Source organism: Equus przewalskii, chromosome 13 (genome assembly GCF_037783145.1).
Source record: "Equus przewalskii isolate Varuska chromosome 13, EquPr2, whole genome shotgun sequence".
In the NCBI taxonomy this organism is placed as follows: domain Eukaryota; kingdom Metazoa; phylum Chordata; class Mammalia; order Perissodactyla; family Equidae; genus Equus; species Equus przewalskii.
Genome location: NC_091843.1, coordinates 3,319,746 through 3,334,250, shown reverse-complemented (window position 1 = coordinate 3,334,250; position 14,505 = coordinate 3,319,746). Strand labels below are relative to the sequence as shown.

The 14,505-nt window shown below is 54.4% G+C and overlaps 1 protein-coding gene across 1 annotated transcript in view; it reads right to left on the bottom strand.

The window, feature by feature from the left end:
- COL23A1 (collagen type XXIII alpha 1 chain) overlaps window positions 1-14,505 on the bottom strand; it is a 318,576-nt gene that overhangs the window by 65,026 nt on the left and 239,045 nt on the right. The gene's annotated exons all lie outside the window — the stretch shown is intronic.

The following is a 14,505-nucleotide window of genomic DNA, read 5'->3' as shown; positions in this document are numbered from 1 at the left end:
TCCCCAATCAAAAAGATTCACTACCTGGAAACTCTTGAGGCAGAAGAGTTTGCAGCTGAGAAGCTTCAGATTTATGAGAAAAATAAGGCTGAGGGCAGGAGTTATCTTATGAAAGCCCTGACAAAAGCTTTTTAATAGTCACTGAACTAAAACAACGGAGAGAACACACCACACGAAGACACTCTGAGGGCATTTCAAAGGCACATCCTGTCCATCTACCGCCTTCCTTCCTTGCTGGGCCTCCAGCCCCTCCCGTCCGCGCTCGAGGGAGCCCTTCCGGGTGTCCCATGCACGGTTTACTGCAGCCGGCGAGCATGCCAACGCACGCTCTTTCAGGGTCTAGTCCTCTGTGCACAGGTTTGGAGCCTTTCTGAATTTACGATGCAGACCTCCTGCCTCTGCCTATGTCAGTCCCCAAGACCACATGACTGTGATGCTGGAGGAGGGGGCCTGGGCCCAGCGCACAGCTCACCTCACCCACCCCCGGAGGGGAGGGCCAGAGCCAGCCAGCACTCCCTGGTCCCACCCTCACGTCCTGGGGCCTCTCCTGGAGCTCCCTGCAAACATCCCTGATGCCCCTCCGTCTTCCGCCCTGCCCCCCTCCCCGCCCCCCCAGGTTCCACACCTTCTTAGTTGAACTGTCCCCGATTCTCCTTTCCCTTTTCTCAGGTGCCAGAGGAAAAGGTCTGCGAAGTGAAGTTGTGTGTCCTGGATTGCGATGGCACCTCCCCCTCCCTCGTGCCCCCCAGGGTCGGTTGGGCCCTGGGGCAGGAGAGCCCCAGGCTGTGACTATTGCAAGGCACTGCTCTTTCCTGTGAAAGACAATCTCAAAACCCCTCAAAATCCCAAGGACGACCGCAGAGGAGAGGCAGAGACTGGCCATGACTCATGTCCAAGGCAGGATGTTTACTGAAAACTTCGTGTGATGTGTGTTTCCCTTTTTCCTTCTTGTGAGGCCCAGCTGTGCGCCCCTGGCCCAGGGACCAGGAGAGAGCAGAAAAGCTGCAGCAGCCCCGGGGGAGCGGTGCGTTTGTTAAGGAGGGGTCCTGGATGGAGAGGACGGAGGGCCTTTGAGAAAAAGAGAGAGAAGAGATTTGCCAGGATGGGGAGGGCCCTCTGCGCGGGGCCAGACCCTGACACCTGTGCAGGCCAGGGGATGAGGCGATGATGAATTTCTGCTCTGTGGACTGGGGTCTCCAGCTGAGGACAGTTAAACGAAATTTTAAAAGGAGAAACACGCTATTTCTTGCATTCCTGAATTTGTTATTAAAATTGTTTTTAATTGCGCTCAAAAACACATAACACAAAATTTACCATAGTAGCCAATTTTTAATTAATTAATTAATTAATTAATTAATTTTTTGGTGAGGAAGATTGGCCCTGAGCTAACATCTGTGCCCATCTTCCTCTATTTTGTATGTTTTCCATAGTGTCTATACCACTTTACATTTCTACCAACAGTGCACAAAGGTTTCAATTTCTCCACACTCTCCCCCACACTTTTTATTTTCTGGTTTTTTTTTTATGGTGGTCATCACAATGGGTATGAGGCTATATTTCACCATGATTTGGATTTGCATTTCCTTCATAATTAGAGATGCTGAGCATCTTTTCATATACCTGTTGGCCATTTGTATATCTTCTTTGGAGAAATGTCTATTCAAGTACTTTGTTCATTTTTTAATTGGATTTTTGTCATTGTTGAGTTATAGGCGTTCTTTATATATTCTGGATATTAACCCCTTATCAGGTACATGGTTTGCAAACATTTTCCCCCACTCTGTAGGTTGCCTTTTTACTCTGTTGATTGTTTCCTCTACTGCACAGAAGTTAAGTCTGATGTATTCCAGTTTGTCTATTTTTACTTTTGTTGCTTTTTTAACCCTCTGTGTTAATTTTTGTACATGGTGTAAAGCAAGGGTCCAACTTCATTCTTTTGCACATGGATGTCCAGTCTCCCCAGTATCATTGGTTGAAGAGGCTGTCCTTTCCCCATTGTGTAGCCTTGGCGCCTTGTCGAAGATCACTTGACCACGTAAGTGATGCACATCTGAGCTCTGAGAGCAGAAATTCGCACCAGTCACACAGCCCTTGATTTTCCCTGAGACCAGACACAGACCTTGAGTTTCATGCCGGCATCGCCTGGGGCGTGTTGACTTGGTAAGGCCGAGATTCTGATCGCATAGCAGACAATAGCTCCTCCGACTGGGGAGGCATTTATAGCCTAGGGAGCACCTCCAGGTCCACAAGCTCAGCTGAGGCCTCTGACACCCATGCTTCTTGGCCAGTGGTCAACCTGACATCTCCACGTGGGTGTCCCACCAACACCTCAGGCCCGTCATGGCCAAAGCACACGTCCTGATCTCCTCCCCAGCTCCTGTGGGCTGACAGAGCCTGGGAGCACAGGTGTCCAGCGTTTTCTCCCCTCTGGGCAAGTTGGTCTTCAGGGTGAGCAAGGGTGTGGGAACAGGAATCCACTGGCACACACGGCATGACGCTTCCCTGGTGGTAGGAGGAAAAAGGCCCAGCTTTCACTCATGAGGCCAGTGTGCCAGTCCCTGGCGTCTAGGCTTCCACCAGGCCACAGAAACCTGTGATCGGCTCAGCAAGGCGACTTGTCCTGGGCCCCAGGCTGAGGCGTGAGGTAAGGCAGGAGTGGCCCATGTGTGGGAGAGTCAGCCAGGATCTTCCTGGATCTGAAAGCTAAAGCAGCACCACGGGTTTCTGATGGTCACTGCTGGGTATGACTGTGAAACTCTCCATCTGCGTAACTCAAGCCAGACGAGGACACTCGCCTCCGCTGAGGTAGCTGAACTAATGGATTCGTCTGGGTGGTTCTGCTGGGCGGTGCGGTTAGGCAGACGGCCCAGTGAGGAGGGCTGCTAGCCGGGCGGGCAGCTGCCCAGCAGGGTGGGCTGCCCTGCCTCCCAGGGCCTTTGGGGAAGCTCCTAGCAGGCATGGAGTTGGGGGGGGGGGCTGAGTGTTGCAGAGCGCCCAGGGCCTGTGGGGCTGCAGGCCTGGCAGGCTGGACAGGACTCCCAGCCGAAAGGGCCTAAGTAGAGAAAGAACGAGGCTGCTGCTCACAAGCCCTGTCCAGGGCCAACCCAAGCCGGATCCTGGAGGCTTCTGTGTGAACAGCGCACAAACTGACAACTGGGCAACCCTTTTTTCTGAGATTCAACACGTCCCAACCCCAGGTCATCTCCCAATCCCCCTGTGCTGTTCTGCAGGGTTCCCTTCTCGCCTAAGCGCAGGCAGCACCGGTACCCACGCAGCCAAGCCAGAAACCACCTGGGAGTTGCCCTGCGGCTTCTTCCTGCCTGTCCTGGCCCACCAGACCCCTTCCTCCTCGGCATCAGCAAACACTCCCCCAGGCCCGGTCTCTCCTCTACCATCCACCCTTCTGCCATGCCTGATTTCTCCCGCTCCTAACACAGGGCGGTCCACTGAAGTGTGTGGTCTGCAGCCCACGCAGCTGTGTGATCCCAGCTCCCAGCGTGGGGCAGGACCCGGCGTCACTGTTGAGGGAAGGAAGAAGGAGGGAGGGAATGGATGGGCAAGGAAGCCTAAGGTCCTCCACACCATTTCCTGGCATTCTCTTTAAAACGCTGTAAGATTTAACAAGATCCACGGCTTAGAGGAGACAGAGGACTTACTGTATGGTCCAGCTGTCCCACTTCTGGGTATTCATGCAAAGAACACGAAAATACTCACTCGAAAAGGTATATGAACCCCTATGTTCATTGCAGCATTATTCACAATAGCCAAGACTTGGAAACAAGCTAAGTGCCCATCAATGGATGATTGGATAAAGAAGATGGGTATATACACAATGGGATGCTACTCAGCCATATAAAAAGATGAAATCTTGCCATTTGCAACAAGACGGATGGACCTTGAGGGTATTATGCTAAGTGAAATAAGTCAGACAGAAAAAGACAAACACCATATGATTTCACTCGTATGTGGAAGATAAACTAACACACAGACAAAGAGAACAAATTGCTGGTTACCAGAGGGGACGTGGGAGGCGGGAGGGCAAAAGGGGCAAAAGGGCACGTGTGTGCGGTGCCGGATGGCAATTAGACTTCGGGTGGTGAACACGATGCAGTCTACACAGAAATGGAAATATGATGATGTACACCTGAAATTTATATAATGTCATAAATCAATGTTACCTCAATTAAAAAAAATAGACTGTTAAATCTAACAAGATTCATGGCTTAGAAGAGATGCAGGACTACCTGGTGTGAGGGGCACAGGCTGTTGAGATGGGGGGGCGCTTTCTGCCCCCCTTCTCCCCGACGAGGAAGGTCGAGGCCTTGGGGGAGGGCAAGTGGCAGAGCCGAGCTCCTAGCTGACGGCTGGGCTCCCCGTCCGCTGCTTTCGCAAACAGAGAGGCCAGTCCCACGTGAGGCCTGGATGGTAGAACCTGCTGTGGGAGAGGCAGGAAGGACGGCCCGTTGCGAGTTTCTAGACCATCAAATGTGGAGGGCTGGCCACGGGCAGCAACCTTGGTTCAGCACCTCCTGGGGGCCAGGCCAGCTACTCAGCCAGCGAGCATGAACCTGCGGGTCTCCTGCTGCTCATCCAATGAGCTCCTCCATTCCCCTGACAGACACCTTTGAAGGAGGTGCTGGTGTCCCTTGTACAGAGGAGAACTCTGAAGCTAAGGGAGGTGAAAAGACTTGCCTAAGGCCACGCAGTTTGTGGTTCTTAAGGTGCAAGGACAGTTGTGCCGACTGCTGAACCACCGGGCAGGTAGCCTTGAGGACGGGAGAGGTGGTCCCCCTGGGGCAGGCAGCAGAACAGACTGGGGCTGCGCCCCCCACCCCCCGCAGGCTGGCTCTGCCCCTGGGCACGTGGGCCAGGCCTGCAGCACATTGCCCCGCCTCCCAGGAATAGCCGGACCAGCTGGCTGCAGCTAAGTGTTTCTCCTAAGAAGCAAAACCAGGCCCAGCGGTTTGCCCCAGACCTTTCTCCTTGCTGGTTTTCTTTCCCTTCCTTTCTTCAGTGGAAGAGTGTCTCCCACTGCCGGCATAGACTCTGACACTCAGGTGGTCCTGGAAGGCACCTGGGAGTCTGTCTTGATCAACCTTCTCACGTTCAGATGGGGCAACAGGCTGCAAGGGAGAGGACAGGTCTTGCCCAAGGATGCTGCTGGATAAACTCCCAGTTGGAGAGTCTGCGGGTGATGGAGACCAGCTCTGGCCATTCTCCCACCTCTGTGTGGGACCCACACGGCTCTGGGTCAGGGACTGGCAGCTGTGGGGACCCTGGGGTTTCACAGTGGGTGCTGCCTTAGTGGCATCTGTGAAGCTTCCTTCCAGAGGCTGTGGGCAACAGATACCAACAAGGTGTCTGGCGCAGGAGGGGAAAAGACATGACTAATATGGAAGCCGTTTACCCTGAGTGAGTGATTCAACCTCTCTGTGCGTTAGGTTCCCAACCCACAGGGATAAAAGTTCAGGGGTGGTAGCAACTACACCTGCCTTGTGGAACTGCTAAACAGATGAGCTGGCAGCAGACACAGCAACTTGAGGGCACACAAGTGGGGCCTATTTGGGACCTCAAGAGATAACTGGCTGGAGGGGCCTCTGGGCCATCAGAATCTGGGTCCCTGATGTAAGCGGGTTCTTCCGTGCCCACGGGCGGTGGGTCTGAGAGAGCAGCTACACTGCAGCAACTTTTCAGGCAGGGTTTGAGTCCAGATGCTGATCGACCCTTGATTACACCCTGACCTTGAGCCCACAAGGCAAGGCCAGTCTGGGGCTTTCCATGTCCCTAATTGCCACCATGTCTGCCTGTGGACCTGGGGACCAGGATGCAGAGGCCGAGTGGTCTGGGAATGGGAGTTCTCAAAGAAATCCTGAGGTTTCAGGCATAGCACGGCTGGCAAGGGCCCCAGCTTGCTGCTAAATGCTCAGCATGCCTGTGACAGCCATGTGCACACAAGATCACTCCAGGGAGGATGGGCATTTTCTCGAGCACATTTAGAGGCCAGACAGAATGGAACCATTTCTAACTCATAAAAACCTCCTCTCTGGTTGGGCTGGAGAACTCACGCCACTGACCAACTACAGGGTGGTGGCCCCAAACCCCAAGGCTCCGTTGGACACCTGGTCTGGCAATGCCCGCCTTATCACTGTCCTCTTACAGGCCTAAGGCCACCCCACCCCAGCCAGGTGAATGGATGAGCAAAATGAAGCATATACATACAACGGAATATTATTCAGCCTTAAAAAAGAAGGACGTTCTGACACATGCTACAGCTTGAATGAACCTTGAGGACATTATACTAAGTAAAATAAGCCAGGCACAAAAGGACACATACTGTAGGATTATACTTATATGAGGTCCCTGGAGTAGTCAGATTCAGAGACAGAAAGTAGCAGGGGGTTTGCCAGGGCCGGCCGGGGGCTGGGAAGTCAATGTTTAATGGGTATAGAGTTTCAGTTTTGCAAGATGAAAAAAGTTCTAGAGATAGATGGTGGTGATGGTTGCATAACAGTGTGAATGTACTCAAAAATGATTAAAATGGTAATTTTAAGTTATGTGTATTTTACCACAATTAAAAAAACAAACAAAACAAAGAAATGCTCCCAGGGTTCTCAGCTACAAAGGCCAGAGTGAGACTGTGGACTTGGGTCGGCCTGACGGAGACCGTGGAGATGCTGTTGGCAGTGCTGCTAACGACCACAGCTGAATGTCTCCTGAGAACCTGGCACTGTGTAGTCACAGGGGACAGTGGCATCCCCAAGGTCACATCGCGCGGAAAGGGCAGAACCAGGATTTGAACCCAGGTCTGTGTGCCTCCAGGGCTCTTCCTCTGAGCACCTTGGCCCCTGTGACCAGGGCCAAGCTCTTCTTGTCATCCCAGGATGTGTGCACAGCTTCCTGCGGCCTTCACACCAGGTCCTTCTCATGGGCATTGGTGGCCCCTTTATCTGACCCTCTTCCCAGAACTCTGGGAGGGCGGTGGGGGTCAGGTGGTTCAAACCCCCCAGACCTTCAGTTTGGAGCTCCCTGAGGTTGCCCAGGCCAAAGGGCCATCGTGGGGGGGCACCTTGAAGGGAGAAGGCTGGGAGGTCCCTGGATTTGAGCTACCAAGACCAAATCACTAAAACATCTCCCCAGATCATCTTGGTTTCCAAGCTTCAGACCAACCTCGGAGTTGGGAATTCCCGTCCGGGCAGGGGAGCGTTCTCCCTGCTCATTTCCAGCCAGGCCTAACAAAGCCCTCTGTCCCTCGGATGACGGAGGCAGGTGTGTCCTGTGGACACTTCTGGGTAGCCTGGGGGACACGGTGATCCTGGAGGGGGCACTGATGCCCAAGAGGCCGGCCAACGGCTCAGGCGGCTGAAGGGAGGGCTGAGCAACCTCACATGAAAAGTGAAAAGCCCCTCAGAGGGCCCGAGAGACTAGGGCCCTTCCCTCTCACGGCCATGAGAACATCTCAGAGGGCTGAAGAGGCCCTGCCGGCCAGCCGCCTGGATTGGAAGGGCAGGGTGAGGAAGGGCTCCAGAAAGGGGAGGACCGTCTTGGCTCTCAAAGGGTGGAGGCTGAGAGTCAGGTTAACCCGAATACAGAAAGAGCCAGTGCCCAGGCTAAGACAGGCACTGCACACAAGAAAGCTGTGGTGCCTGATGCCGACAGCTGGACGCTGCCCTGTGCAGCTCGGGAGGACACCCAGGCGGGTGGCGGTGGGCGGGAGAGCTTGGGGTGGCTCTGTGGGGCTGGGGCTCTGCCAGACCCAGATCTGTGCTAGGGCAAACTGGCTTCTCCCAGAGCCTCTCAACTCCTGGGATCCTATTTCCTGTTGGAAAACAGGCTCCAGAGAGGCGCAGAGAAAGCAGCACACCCCAAAGACACCAAATTCCTCAACTCTTCACTCACCTGCAAGCCTTCATTACTGACACGTGGGCCAACGTTCCCGCCAAACGTAACGAAGGCCAGGATTTCCCGCTTTCAGAGAATGGAAAGCTCCACATTATTTATTTGTATATTTTTAACTTAAAAGCCATTCATGTGAGCTTTGATTTTTATGAGAATTCCTCAACCTGCACATTAAAAGCCCCACCCAGCTCCACTCAGAAGGTCCTAGAAAAGGGCAGGTGAAGCTGGCAGCTGGAGGCCCTCGGAGCACGGCCAGCACGGTGGCGGGCATGGACTTAGGAAGTGACACTCAGGGTAGAGCTGGCCGCTCACCGTGCCTCACATGCTCCAAGGTGACCTGACCTCATGGACCGGGACCCGGGACGCCCAGCTCCATGGGACAGGAGCATAGAGCTCTCCTGCGGGGAGGGCACGCCAGCCCCCCAGGGCCTGCGGAGCTTACCTTCCGCATTCGGGGAATACAGGAAGCGGGTGGGCACTAGGGTGACCAAGCATCCCAGTGTGCTCAGGACTGAGGGGTCTCCTGGGACTTTGAGTGCTAACGCGGGGACAGTCCCAGGCAGCCGGGATGGCTGGTCATGGCAGTGGGCAGCCCGTGAGGAAGGAGGTTCTCACTGCCCCTCTCCCACCTGCTCCCCCTTACTCCCCACCCCCTGCCTCACGGCCTTCTGTCTGCTCCTCAGGCCTGCCAGGCCTGGATCCACCTCAGGGCCTTTGAGCCAGCTGTCCCCTCTGCCTGGGGCTCTCCTCTCACATATCTCTGTGTGGCTGACTCTGTCATGTCTCCGGACGACTTCCCCGACCACGGTCTAAAATGCCCTGGCCTCAGGGACTCTGTCACACTTTCCTGTATTATTTTCTTCCAGCCACTTATCTCTATCAAAATTACCTAATCTACTTTATTTGCTTTTCTAGTGTTTATGGTTCGTCTCTGCTCCCTGAGGCCCGGGCTCCTGGCTGCTGGATTGAGGCTACAGCCTCTGACGGGGCCTGACACACAGGCTGGTGCTGAACGAGTGGTCAGAGCATGAACGAACGCTGCTGTGCTGGGCGGAGGCGCCGAGGGGCTGGGACCTGAGGATGGCTGAGGAAGGGCGCGAGGGCCCTTGCCCGGAGAAGGAAGTGGGCGCTGAGGAGGCACCTGCTGGCTGATGGCTGTGCAGCCAGATTCGTGCCCGTGCTGCCTCACGTAAATCTCAGAGCAGACCCGAGAGGCAGGGACATCGGTATCCCTGTGACAGAGTTGGGGAGGGGCTGCCCAAGGTCAATTGGCCCCACAGCCTGGGCCCCTCTGCTGCCCACTGACAGGACTCGGGTCTGAGGAAGCCCCCAGCTTTGCAGACCACATGCCTCAGAGGAGCGGAGAGGCTGAGGGGACAGGGTTGGGGGGCCCAGCATCCGGGCCCAGGAGGCGCCCAGAGCCTGTGTGGTTCCCCTGCACTGCAGACTCCAGTGACTCACGTGTGTTTTTCTTGACCCCCAGGGCCAGGGCCAGGGCCAGGACCCGGGCCCCCGCCAGGGAGCTTCAGCGGTCAGGAGCTGGGGCTGATTTTCTCCGTGCTTGTCTGCTGGAGGCTGGCTCTCAGGGTGACCCCACGTCTCCCCACTCCCCTTACCCCATGAGGCAGCCATGTCCTCTCCTTCAGCGGCTGGGCCCTGGAGGTCACATGTGCCCAAAGCTGGGCCCTGCCCTCCCCGCACACGATGGTTGGCGGTGCGCAGGCGGGTGCGCTCACGTGCGCTGTCTTTCCTCCTGGCCAGGGAGGTCAGCCACGCTGTGTCCAGCTGCGTTTGGGGCAGTATTATCTTTTAAACAGCTTTACTCAGATATAATTCACATACCATATGATTCATCCAATGATTTTTGGTATATTACATTATATTTAAAAAATTTTAGGGGCCAGCCCTGTGGCTGAGTGGTTAAGTTCGCGCGCTCTGCTGCGGCGGCCCAGGGTTTTGCCGGTTCGGATCCTGGGCGTGGACCTAGCGCAGCTGATCAGGCCACGCTGAGGCGGTGTCCCACATGCCACAACTAGAAGGACCCACAACTAAAATATACAACCATGTACTGGGGGGATTTGGGGAGAAAAAAAAAATAGAAGATTGGCAACAGTTGTCAGCTCAGGTGCCAATCAAAAAAAATTTTTTTTAATTACTTTTAAAAATTGTGGTGAAATATAGACACAGCTTACCGTCGTAACCGTTTTTAAGAGTACACTTCAGTGGCAGTACGCACACTCACACTGTGGTGCAGCCCTCACCACCGTCCACCTCCACGGCTCTTTCCATCTCGCAGAACTGAAAGTGCCCCAGTCAACAAGTCTCCATGGCCCTCCGCAGCCCCTGGCAGCCACCTTCTCCTTTCTGTCTCTGTGCATCCGACCCCTCCAGGGCCCTCATCTAAGTATGATCGTACAGTACGTGTCCTTTTGTGCCTGGCTTACTTCACGTGGCTCAATGTCCTCAAGGTTCATCCGTGTTGCAGCAGGTGTCAGAATTGCCTTCCTTTTTAAGGCTGAACAATATTCCATCGTCTTTTTATCATGTTACTTTTTAAAATGTTGGTAAAATACATGTAACGTAAAATTTGCCATTTTACCCACTTTTCAGTGTACAGTTCAGTGGCATTAAGCACATTCAAAATGTGCAACCATCACCATTATCTAGCTCCAAAACTTTTTCATCCATTCTAAAAAGAAATACTGCACCCATTAAGCAATAATTCCCCATTCCCCTCCGCCCAGCCCCTGGCCACCTCCAATCTGCTTTCTGTCTACCAATTTGTCTATTCTAGATATCTAGATATCCCACATAAGTGGAATCACATAGCATTTGCCCTTTGTGTCTGGCTCATTTCACTCAGCATGAAGTCTTCGAGGTTCACCGCGTTGTAACATTGTTATAGACTCCGTGTTTGAGGCCCCTAAAATTTACACATTGAAATCTTAACCCCCAATGTGATGGGAGTGGAAGGTGGGCTAGTGACTCCCATCCACCGGCCACTAATCCATCCACCCATCGGCTAATCCGTGGTTAGTCGGAGGCACTAACCACGACGCAGGCTGCTATCCCGATGGGCTGTGCCACCAGTGGGGCCACTCTGCGACACACTGTCCTTGCAAGCTCAGGTGTGTTCACGTCCTCCCTCACTGTGCCACTCTTCCTTGTGCCGGGAAACGGGCCTCTCCAAGACCTGCTCGACTGTCCCCTCCTCCCCACAGCAGCCTGGAGTGGAAGGAGGCTGGGCAGGGTGGAGCTTTGCTCCCTGGCTGGCTGCGGGTGGAGGACGTGGGACGGCACGTGGCACTGCTGGAGTGGGGAGGCACTGTGGGCAGGGCCTGGGGTCTGAGGCAGCTGGAAGGAGTGTGGGCAGGCCAGCTGTGTGCAGCCATCAGGGTCCTCTAGACCCGCCTGGTCCACAGGCTTCTGCCTGTCGTGACTTTGGGGAGTGCCTGAGCTGTCTCCCATCTATTCAGATGCCACAGTCTGGCCAGAGACACCCAGAGGTCTCCAGACACAAGTGGCCCCCTTCTTTCCCTCTGAGGCACTGTGCCGCTCCGGCTGGGGCTGGCCCTCCTCTGGAGGGTGCTCCCTGGGCAGGGGCTGCAGGAGCGCCACCCGAGAGCAGCGGCTCCCCTATGCAGGCCCTAGGTCCCACATACAGGCTTCCGCAATGGGGAGATGTCAGCGCCAATTCGGCCATTCCCAGAGCTCTGGAGTGGGGTGCCGGAAGCAAGGAAGGGGGCTCCTGCTTGTGGGCTGCGTGTGCCAGGCATTGTGCTAGGGGCTGTACAGCTGTGTGCTCATCTCTTCCGCTCAGCACCCTCGCCAGGAAGGTGGCACCTACCCCACCCTGCAGATAAAGTAAAAGAGGCTCACAGAGAAGGGACTTGTCCCAAGTCACACAGCTGGTGTGTGGCAGAGCTGAGATTCAAACCCAGCTGTGTCCAATTCCAAAGCATGCACCCTTTAAAAATAAATCAGTAAATACATGAGGACCGCCCAGGGCTTCTCCTGTCTATCAGACGCCAGCGTCCGGCCGCAGACCCCTCGGGCATGCCCAGACACAAGCAGCTCCTCTTCCATCCAGGTCCTGCACCGCTCTGTCCTCTCACTCAACCCTGCAGTCAGGCTGGTCCTTCTAAACCACACAGCTGATCATGTCACTGCCCTTTAAAGCCATCCAGAGGCTCCCCACTGTCCTTGGGACACAGTCTGAGCTCCGTGGCCAAGGCCCTTCCAGGATGACTCAGACTTCCCTTTCTGGTCTGCTCTGCCCACCCCCTGCTTGTCCTCCATAAGTCATTCCTGGCCCACCTTTTGCCAGAACACCTGGCCGGGAACACACCATGGCCCTGAGCTGTGTTGCTCATGTCTCCAACGTCCTTTCTCCCGTTTTTTGCAAGGAAAACTCCTACTCATCCTTCAAGACCCAGCTAAGACATGAGCCCTCCTCTGGGAGGTCTTCCTGGCTGCCTACTCTTGGGCCAGGAATATTGACTTGCTATGGTACTTAGTGCAATGGGATGGAGCTGTCTGCCCATCTGTCTCTCTGCTGGACTGTGAACCCCACAGAGCAGGGACCATATCTGATTTGCCCTGGTCCTCTGAGAACCTGGTCCAGGCTCAGGCCAAATTCAGCTAACCTGGACAGGCGGACGGTCTCCAGTGGCCAACAGCAAAGAGAGGGTGTCCGTAGTGGCTCATGTCTGGGTCTGATCTTCGCTGGGCACTGGGAAGGAGGGATGTATGTTTCCTCCTTTCTTGGTTAGCACCTGTGCCCACTCTCTCTGCCCCCTGGGGCAGGAAAAGCCCAGGCGAGCTGCCACAGCCTTTCTGGCCGGGGCTTGGAAACCACTGGGGGCGGATCTGGCCCTGGGAAACCACTCTGAACCACTCTCCAGGGAGAGCTCAGAGCCCCAGATAATCAGCCGCATGTGTGTGGGAGACAGGCCTGCCTTTTTCACCAAGGATTTATGAGAAGGGGGAGTATGCTCATTGACCTCCATTTCAGGAAAGGCCTCTTTCTGGAACACTTGCTGAATATTCCATCACCAGCACAGCACACATACTCGCAGTAAGCCTGCCTGACGTCGTCACAGAGGCATATGTTTCTTGTCTCATGCGCATTTTAGCACTTGCTTTGGGGGCTGCATGTATTTCTGAAGGTCCCTAAACACAGCTCCGAGTGGAGCACTTATAATTTACCTCTCATGAAAGCTGCCACTGCTCTTTCCAAACATACTTGGAAGTGGATTCAAAGTTTATTTAGAGAAAAAAAAAATTCTTTTTAATAGACAGAAAGAGTGTTTGTGAATTCTTTCTCCCAGCTCCTCCTCCCTGGGACCTTGGGAACAACTCCTCCAGCTCACAGACACTGACGCCCTTCAAGGAGGCTGTGAACGTGCATACAGGTCGTCTGTCCGCGCAGGCATTTCTCCAGTTTCTCCTCTGTTTATTCACCTGTTATACTGTTTCTGCCTCTGTCCCACCTTCTCTTTCTTTTCCTCCTACTGTCACAGTCTCACTTCATCATTATTCATCATTGACTCCTCTGTAGAAAAACTACTTAATAGTTTTGGGTGAACGTACGACTTCATTTATCTGGACAATCAAATATCCATCTGTACATTTGTTCATCCATTCGTCCATCCATTAAGTTACCAATCTGTTCATTCATCCTTTGGGTCACCCATCTACCCTTCTATCCGTCCATCTGTTCATCCATCCAGCGTTAACCCACTCTGTGCCAGGCACTGGAGGTACTCAAATGATTACATCCGGTTCTTGCCCTTGAGCAGCTCACAAGGAGCCAGGAGATGACATGCAAACACCCAATTACAACACAGCATGGGAAATGATCTTAGAGAGACGTGCAGGCACTGTGGGGGCCTGGGGAAGGGGCACGGATGCCCTGGAACAGTTCTGGTACAGAAGGGGAGACGGAGCCATCCACAGACGGAAAACCTGCCCATCCTCACTGTCTCCCAGAACCAGTGGGCCAGCAGCTTGCGGTGAGCAGAGTCAACTGCCACTCCAAGGCCTGACATTCCACCTGTGCCTTGCAGACATTTTCTGTCAGAAACAACCTTCTTGACTGGGCCTGCTCAGATTTGTCACTCTCTTAGACATCCTGACAGCAATCCTGCATCTCCACCCTGCTGGAGAGGAAACCAGGCCTCAGGAGAGGGGAGGGGCAGAGAAGAAGCTGCAGAGCCTGGGCCCAGCACGGTGGCATAGCGGTTAAGTTCGTGCACTCCGTTTCGGCAGCCTGGGTCGTGGGTTCAGATCCCGGGTGTGGACCTACATACCGCTTATCAAGCCATGCTGTGGCAGTGTCCCACATACAAAGTAGAGGAAGATGGGCATGGATGTTAGCTCAGGGACAGTCTTCCTCAAAAAAAAAAAGAGAAGAGGCAGAGCCTACGTATCAGAGTGTGAAGACTGGAAGTCCCTCCATGCAGCCTGCTGCAGCCATTGTCTGGGGGGTAGTCCTCAGGACGGCACCAGCCACTGGCCCATCTGCTCCCACTCTGAAGGCTTCCAGAGTGCTCGGGGTCCAGGCCCAACTGTTCAGGCTCAGGGTTCTCCCCACACCCTCATGTCCCA